This window comes from Arvicanthis niloticus, chromosome 1, assembly GCF_011762505.2.
Source record: "Arvicanthis niloticus isolate mArvNil1 chromosome 1, mArvNil1.pat.X, whole genome shotgun sequence".
Classification (NCBI taxonomy): domain Eukaryota; kingdom Metazoa; phylum Chordata; class Mammalia; order Rodentia; family Muridae; genus Arvicanthis; species Arvicanthis niloticus.
Window position 1 is genome coordinate 11,516,981 of NC_047658.1, and position 8,597 is coordinate 11,525,577.

Below are 8,597 nucleotides of genomic sequence, written 5' to 3' on the forward strand. Positions count from 1 at the left end.
AGACTCAGTGTGTGGTGCCCAGGCAAGAAGGTCCACTCCCACCACCATCGAGGGGCGGAGACTGGGCAGAATGTCTCCAGCATCTGCGCAACTGTTTTTCTAAATTTCAGTGTCAGAATGTTTTCAAGTTTGAATGGTGCAAAGGTGAAATATGGAAGAAGGTTGAGCAAAAGTCCCTTGTGGAAGAGGATGCTGGGTAAAACATGCCAAGTATGTACACAAGTGTGCCAGTGACTGGGTGTTCGGATTTTGTGTGAGAGTGTATGTGTGTTCAGAGGCGCGTGTATGCTCGAGTCTGTGTGGGCATATCAGAATTCAAGTATGTGATACATTTGCATGATTAGATCAATGTCCCACTTCACTTCTCTGTAATGATAAAAAACCAAAACCAGTTTGAGAGAGTATAAAGGTTTATTCTGGCTCCGGGTTGAGGTTCAGTCCTTCCTGGACCGGAAGTAGCAGGAGCGGGAGGTGGAGGTTCAGTCCTTCCTGGACCGGAAGTCGAGGCAGCTGGAGCATGAGCCAGCTGATCACATGACACCCACACTTGGGAAGCAGACAGAAGTGAATGCAGGTACTCCTTTTATTTAGTCCAGCACTTCAGCCATGGACGCACAAGCCTATGTTGAGTCTCCTCATCTCGGTTAAACCTATGTAGAAGCTTCCTCACATTCTTGCCCTGAAGTCTGTCTCAGTGTCGAGTCTAGATCCTGAGCAGCTGACGACCTTAACCACCACAGGGTTGACTGGGGACTTCCTTTTGAGGCACCCCTTCACCTTTTTAGGTTTTTTTTTTCTTTCTTTTTTTAAAAATTATTTAATTTTTTTTCACTCCAGATTTTATCCCCCTCCCGGTCCACCCTCTGACTGTTCCACCATCCCATACCTCCCTCCCCTCCCCCTCTCCATAAGGATGTGTTCCCCCCCTCCCCACCAGACCTCTCCACTCCCTGGGGCCTCCAGTCTCTTGAGGGTTAGGTGCATCTTCTCTGACTGAACCCAGACCCAGCAGTCCTCTGCTGTACAGGTGTTGGGGGCCTCATATCAGCTGGTGTATGCTGCCTGGTTGGTGGTCCAGTGTCTGAGAGATCTCGGGGATCCAGGTTAGTTGAGACTGCTGGTCCTCCTCCAGGGTCACCCTCCTCCACAGCTTCTTCCAGCTTTTCCCTAATTCAACCACAGGGGTCAGCAGCATCTGTCCTATGGTCTTTAGTTCTGGTTGGGCCATCTGGTGAGGTGGGTTGGTCTGTCTGGTCATGTGACTTCCTTTGGCCGCAGTGAGGACTTTGTCTCTCCTTGCAGGTGCGTATATGATCCACACTGCCCATGTGTGGAAGTCCGTAGTCTTAAATCCATAGGACAGGAGATTTACCCAAAGTTTAAGTCTCCCAGAGGCACCCTGTCATCCTTTGATTCCCTGGGAGCTAGCTGATCTGAGTCCTGCCTTTGCTGGCTCTCCTCTTGTTGCCTGTGTGGTTACTGAACACACAGAAGGTCGGTTGCAGTAGTCCTTCGGAACCCATCGTGGTTTACCACTTAACTGCTCTACAACACTTAGATAAAACTGACAGAAAGAGGGTTTTAAATTTTTCGTTTTATATGTATGGGAGTTCTGTCTGCATGAATGCGGACTACATATATGCAGTACCTATGGAAGCCAGAAGAGGGTGAGCTGGAACTGGAGTTGTGAGCCCCCATATGGGTGCTGGGAACCTAACCTGAGTCTTTTTCAAGAGCAGCCGGTGCTCTTAACTGCTGAGGTGTCTTTCTAGGGCCCCCAAACAGTTTTAAAAGACATTTTATTTTTATTTTAGATACTCTGCTCCCCTCCCTCCGAGTCACCACACGATAAGCAGCTTGGCGTCACCCTGTAGTCTTAAATAAGACATGCTGCCTACATGAACCAGAACCTCCAAAGCTAACTGCTAAAATAGATGTGGGCTGTTTTTTTTTTTTCTCGCAGAAAAGACCTTTGATGAAGTTCAACATCTCTCATAATAAAAGCCCTAAAGAAAATAGGAGTGGAAGAGACATACCTCAATATACTAAAGACAGCATATAATAACCCTATAGATAACTGTCGAACCGTGAAAGGTAACATGGTTCCCAGTTGAGCTAAGGCTAGAAGCCCTGGAGACCCTGAAGAGATAGGAGTTTTGCCTGTTCCCAGGTACCAGGCCCCTGTCACTAACAGCCGCTCCCCCAACCCCCAGATTTGTGGCAATTAGTCATGCAAGGGCAACACCCAAAGGCCCTCCACTTGTAGAGGACGTGACCTGTGGTAGCCTCAAGACAGATCTCCATTTTAATGAGGTACCTAAAGACCCTCAGGGCTTAGCCAATAAGCTTTCCTTCCCAGACATTCCTCCCTGCAAAAGGTATTTAATCTCAAGTCTACCCTGAGAAGTGGGGTATGGCTTTACTCATCCACTTTCTGCCATGACAATAAATGCCTTAAAACCATGGACTGTCTCTTTTTATCGGTATTCGCTGTGGGGAGCCACGGATATGGCCTTTGCCACGCAGCCACTGTCTAATTTCCCACAGAAGGCTGCCACAGTCAAGCCAAGGACTTATCCCTGAAGGACCAGTCAGAGCTCCCCTTTCAAAAAATTCCAAGATCCAGCCTGTGGGTCCACTCTCCGTTCTCAGCTCTTCTGCCACATCCAGCGGCACCTGGATGTCAAAGAGCATGAGAACCAGATGGCCCAGCCTCATCACAGGCCGGGGACCCCTGAACCAACTCCAGCTGTCCCAAGCACCGGACTGCACTTTCCCACCGTGGGAGCGTTGTCCCAGGGCTTTCCTATGGCCCAACACCTGTTTGGCAACAGTGTGGGGTAAGCGCAGTCAACTCCCATGTCCTGCCTTCCCAAGTGGCCATGCCCTGTGGTGGAGCAGACACAGGAACCACAACCCTACAGGTAACTTTATGCTAAATTAGGAAAAATTGAAAGTCTTTCATCTAAAATCATGAACAGGATAAGCATAGTACTTTAAGTCTCTGCCAGAATAATAAGCCAAGGAGAAGAGATGAGAGCTCTGTAAATAGAACAGGGCAAAGTAGACTATCCCATCCAGGCAGTATAACCCTATACTTAAAAGATCCCAAAACTCCACTAGAAAACACTAAGACCTGATAAACACTCCAGCAAAGTAGCAGAATACAAAATAAATATACAAAAATTAATAGTTCTATAGATCAGAACAAACTTACATGTACATACATACATACGTACGTACATGTACATATACCTGGTTTCCTGTTTGATGGTGCTGTGGGGTCAGGGTTAAGTGGTGTGGCTTTGCTGGGACAAGTACATCACTGGGGTGGACTTTGAGATCAAAAGCCTCAAGCTGCTTCCAGCTTGCCCTGTGCTCCGTGCTTGTGGTTGAGCTATAAACTCAGATTCTTGCTCATGTAAGTCAAAATAAATTCTTTCTTCCTTAAGTTGCCTTCAGTAGAGTTTTTTTTTTTAAATCACAGCACCAGAAAAATAATACACCCATATAAAAGAATAAAACCATGCATTTTTTTTACCCTGCACAAAAACCAATCCAAAAACAGATCAAAGACTTGCAACTCTGAGCTTGCTAGGGGAAAAAAAAAACACTTCAAGGTACAAGCAAAGACAAGGACTTCTTACCAGAACCCCAGTTGTCCAGAAAGTAACCCCAAGAATTAGCCAGTGGGACTGCATGGACTTTAAAAAGTTTCTGCACAGAAAAGGAAACAATAGTGAAGGGTCAAGCTATAGAATGGGAGAAAAATCTTTGCTAACTCTATATCAGACAGGGCCTTAATATCTAGAATCTACAAAGAGCGAGACAAATTAAACATGAAAACCCCAAACCGTCTCACTGACGGATGAGAAAATGAGTTGAACAAACGCTTCTCAGGAGATTAAATACAAATGGTTATAAATATTTGAAAGGGAAAAAAAGTTAAACATTCACAGCCACTAGAAAAATGTAAATTAAAGCTGCGGTCAGGATGGCCATGACCAAGAAAATGGCTGACAAAAGATGCTGGTGAGGATGGGAGGCAGAGTGAGGGATGCTACTTACTGCTGATGGGACTGTGGACAACTGCAGCCACTGTGGAGATCACTACAGTTTCCTCTGGAATCTAAAACTAAAACTACTGTGTGATCCAGGTATCTCAACAATGGACAGCAAAGGACTTTGTCAACATGCCACAGAAGTATGGGCACATCCATGCTTATTGCTGTCCTCTTCACAATAAGCAAGATATAAAAGCAGCCCAGATGCCAGCCAGCAACAAATAGACGAAGGCACAATGGAATCTGATTCAGCTAAAGAATAAAATTGTGTCACTTGCGAGAAAATGGATGGAAATGGAGATCATTATATTAAAAGAAACAAGTCAGACTCAGAACAACAAATATCATCTTTTCTCTTATATGGAGAATCTGTATCTACATATCTATCTATGGCAATGTATGTATGTATGTATGTATGTATGTATGTATTTCTGACACAAAATTGAAAGAGATATACTTGAGGAAAGAACATGGAGCAGAGAGAGGTGTGTAGGAGTGATGAGCAGAGGTAATTAAGGTTGAATGTGTGCAAGATGCAATGATAGATAATGCATATAAAAATTATACTGAGACCCACTTGTAGGCTTAGATTTTTCAAAACCTACTTTATGGGTTTTTTGTTTTGTTTTGTTTTTAACACTTCAACCTCCCTTCTAGCCCAACACCCACCAGAGCTAGTGAAAAAGAAAGGTTGTTAGGAAATGAGGGTTGTGGACCTCTTTAGAAATATTTTTCTGTTTTATTTTTTTTTTTTTGAGTGACTCAAATCTTTGTTGTCAGCAGTCCAGTCCATGAGCAAAACACCAAACATGAATCAGCAGCTTCAGTCCAGTCCACTTGGCAAACACCACACATGAATCAGTAGCAGTGGCTTGATCCAGAAGAAACCACTGATCAGCATGTGTCTGAGGAAGCACAGCCAGAACACCACAGAAGTTCTCTGATGCATTTCTCTCTATGAAGTGACTACAAGGGATGATCAATGAAGAAAGAAAGGCGAACCAATGGACCAGTGTCATCGGCTAAGACCAGCATCAGCGAAGCCCAACAAGGATCACCAAAGAGTGGCAAGGCAAACCAATGCCAGAGGGTCACCCACTGTCTGTTGGGTTATACTTATACTCTTTCCAAACATCATGTGCCTCTCAAATGTCCACTTCAGCAAAGCATCACATGCCCTTTCACCAGAAAAATACCACATGTCTATTCTCAGAAAAACTTCCTCTCATTTCCAGAAAAACATCACACGACACAACTTTGTCTCCAACAAAACTAAAAATTCTCACTTCACCCATTGTTTTGTATGCTAATCAAAACATTTATAAAATAAATAAATAGAAGCTGGTTCTTGGGTGTGGCAGTATGAGAAGCTAACGCAGATAGATTGTAGGCCACAGTGTAAAGCCAAGCCAAGAGAATTTTGAGATCTGACCCATCACGGTGATTGGAAATGACTATCTTTCCCCCACTGCTCTGCAGTGTTGCCTGGTGGTGATAAACCCAGAAAGGGTGTATCTCCATGATTCAGTTTGTTTTACTGGTGAATTAGCTTACCTTTTCCTTGATACCATGTATCCTCCACACTAGGATACAGTCTCCCAAAGTATCTCTACTTCACATGTGTATCAACAGCAGCTTACTAAGTTTCATCCTTTTACCACTCCTCAAGGGAAAAAATACAAATACAAGTTGAGATGTGTTAATTATCAATTTATTCTAAAGTTAATTTTGCAATAATAAAAGAGATTTGGGGAGGGTTGTTTTTTGGTTTTGTTGTTGGTTTTTTTTTTGGGTTTTTTTTGTTTGGTTTTTTTTTTTGACAAATTCTCACTGTGTCGCTCTGGCCTGGTCTGGCACTCTCTGTGTGGACCAGGCTGGCCTTAAACACACAGAGATCTGCCCTCCCCTGTCTCCTGAATGCTGGGATTAAAGGCATGCACTACCACTTTCAGTGGGGGAGAAATTATTTTAGATTCCATAGTGTATTCCTGAGTGTTTTTTTTTAATTTTTTTTAAACGTTTATGTGTATGGTGTGAGCCTATGTGAGCTTATGTGCACTATGTGTGCAATTCCAGAAGTGGCCAGAAGGTGTTAGATCCACAGGAACTGGAGATACAGATGATTGTGGACCTCCATGAGTGTCCTGGGAACTGAACCAGGGTCCTCAGCAGGAGCAGCAAGTGTGCTCACCCTATGAGCCATCCCTCCAATCACAATACTTGTTCTTTTGTTATTAAAAGCTTATTTTCTATTTGTTGTTGGCACTCAAAAATATTTTTTCTAGATATTAATCTTATACCCAGTGACTAACAAATAAATTTATCAACCTACAGTTTATCTTTGTACTTTACTTCCTGTATACCCAATCGCATCATATCTGAATAACAGTTTTGTTGCCTCCCCCGCCCACTTCAAACTTCTTTTCTTTGTTTTCTTGCCTTATGACACTGGCTAGTGCCGTATTGCATGAAACTGATGAGAACTAACGCCTTGTCTTACTCCAGCCTCCATGAGAAAGCATTTACGATTTCCCCCTTTAAGCATGGTACTTGTGGGGTTTTGGTTTTTACTTCCCAAACACTCTGTCCAGCTTTTGGGTAGACAGCTTTTGGGTTGTTTGGGGTTTTTGGGTTTTGTTTTTGGTTTTTTTTGGTTTTTTTTTTTTCCCCATGTGAAGGCAGCTGTGTTTCTAACTTGCTGAGAGTCTTGACTATTGCTTCGCTTAAGTCATGGATTACCATCTTTTTAGAAGGTCCCACATTTCGTGTCTTAATGACTCCTGAATTATATATATCCTGGGAGAGACATGCAAACTCCATCCTGTGCAGAGCCCCAGACTCAACCCTTCCTCTCAGACGCAAAGTCCACATTCCAAGACCCCGGAGAGGCTCATCTCTGAAAAACTACTGGCTTCTGGCCTGTGACTCTGATGCCACCCTCTGCCCCTTGACAACCAGCCTCAGGAGAAATCCTTCTGGTGGACCCTCACCCAGCAGACCTTGGCACTGCAAAGACAACGAAGTGGTTAGTCAAATCAGAAAGTCAAGCATCTCAAGTCTTTACTACCTGCAACAATCATGAGTGTCCGGGTTATCAGGACCGCTCTTCCCCAGCCCACCCCAAACCGGCACGGCACGAGGTTCCTTTAAGAGAGCCCTGCCACGTTCAGCTTATCGTCTCTGGGGTGGGAGGCAGAGGTCGCCAAGAATGTTGGGCTCTGTCGGGAGTGCGAAGGATGAAGCTCTGCCGGGTGGCTTCTCCCTCCTGCCGCCCCCCTCCCCCCAGTCCTCCCTCTTCTATTTATCAAGTCCTCGCCCCAACTTCGAAGTACCGTCTTGCCAGTAGAGCTGGGACCTGGCCAAGATCCCACCTCCGTGCTCCTCCCCCAGCCCAGGCTCTTGGACTCCTGAGCTCGTCCCATCTCGGGTCCGCCCTACCCTTCCCCTGCAAACTCTGAGGCCGCGATCGGGGGAAGGACCGGTGGCCCCGAGTGGCCTCATCCTCATGCAAGGGACGGCGCGACGCAGCGATCGCCAGCAACACACAAAAGCTGTTCCGCCGTCGGCCACACAGTGCCAGCCTCGCTCCGCCCGCCGCCTCGGTGGCCCAGACGCGGCCCTCCTCCCCGCACCCCGCACCCTATGAATTTGCCCCGCGATCTGGGCTGCACCACCCGATGGCTTCCGGGAGGAGGCAGGCTCCCCTGGATCCTCCTTGGCCCGATACCTCCTTGGTACCACAATTGCCCTCTTCGCGTCTCCCTGGCACTTCCAGTGGTCTGGTCACCTTGAGCCATGCTGGACGGCTTGGGCCAAAGTTCCAGTCCACTGTGCCCTGTCTCTGACCTGTGATGAGGAGTCTGCAGTGGGAACCTAAGGCTGGACCCGAAGAGGAATTAGGGGATGCTGAGGCAGGGATGAGTTTGATGGTGGTGGGGACTGTTCCAAACTCCTAGGATGCCCTGTGGCCCTCTGAGTGACCACTGGGATTTCTGTCTCTTCAACTCTTCATTGGCCTCCAGAATTGTTCCAGGGACAGTCTCCATTTATTCCAAATATCCACCAGACGCAGTCAGGACCGCCAGAAGGCCAGGGACCTATCAAAAAGTTTGCATGGAGACCCTTCCACTGCCAGGTTAATTTTCCTCTGGGCCCTGGTTTTCAACCTGTGCAATGCCCACCCTTCACAAACGGGGCTTGAGGGATTTAAAAAGTACATGCTGGGGCATGCAGTACCGGCTACCCTAGCATGCCTGCTCAAACTTCTTGAGGACTGCCTGGTCTTTCGGCTCTTCTCCCCCCACCTCACCCAAGTCTGGGTGTAGCCCCTTCGTTCACTCTACTAGGAGGTCCTTCCTAAGTCTGATCCAAGTCCCCTCCTGCCTCCCCTGGCTAGGGTTGGGGGGGGAGGGGCAGTTCCCTTTAAGGGCGGTGGGGGAGGGGGCTGCCGGCCGGCCCTCCTTCCGTCCCTCCCTGGATCCAGCCGCCCGGGGGCCCCCGGGGGCCCGGGCCCCGTGCCAGCGCATGCGCCCG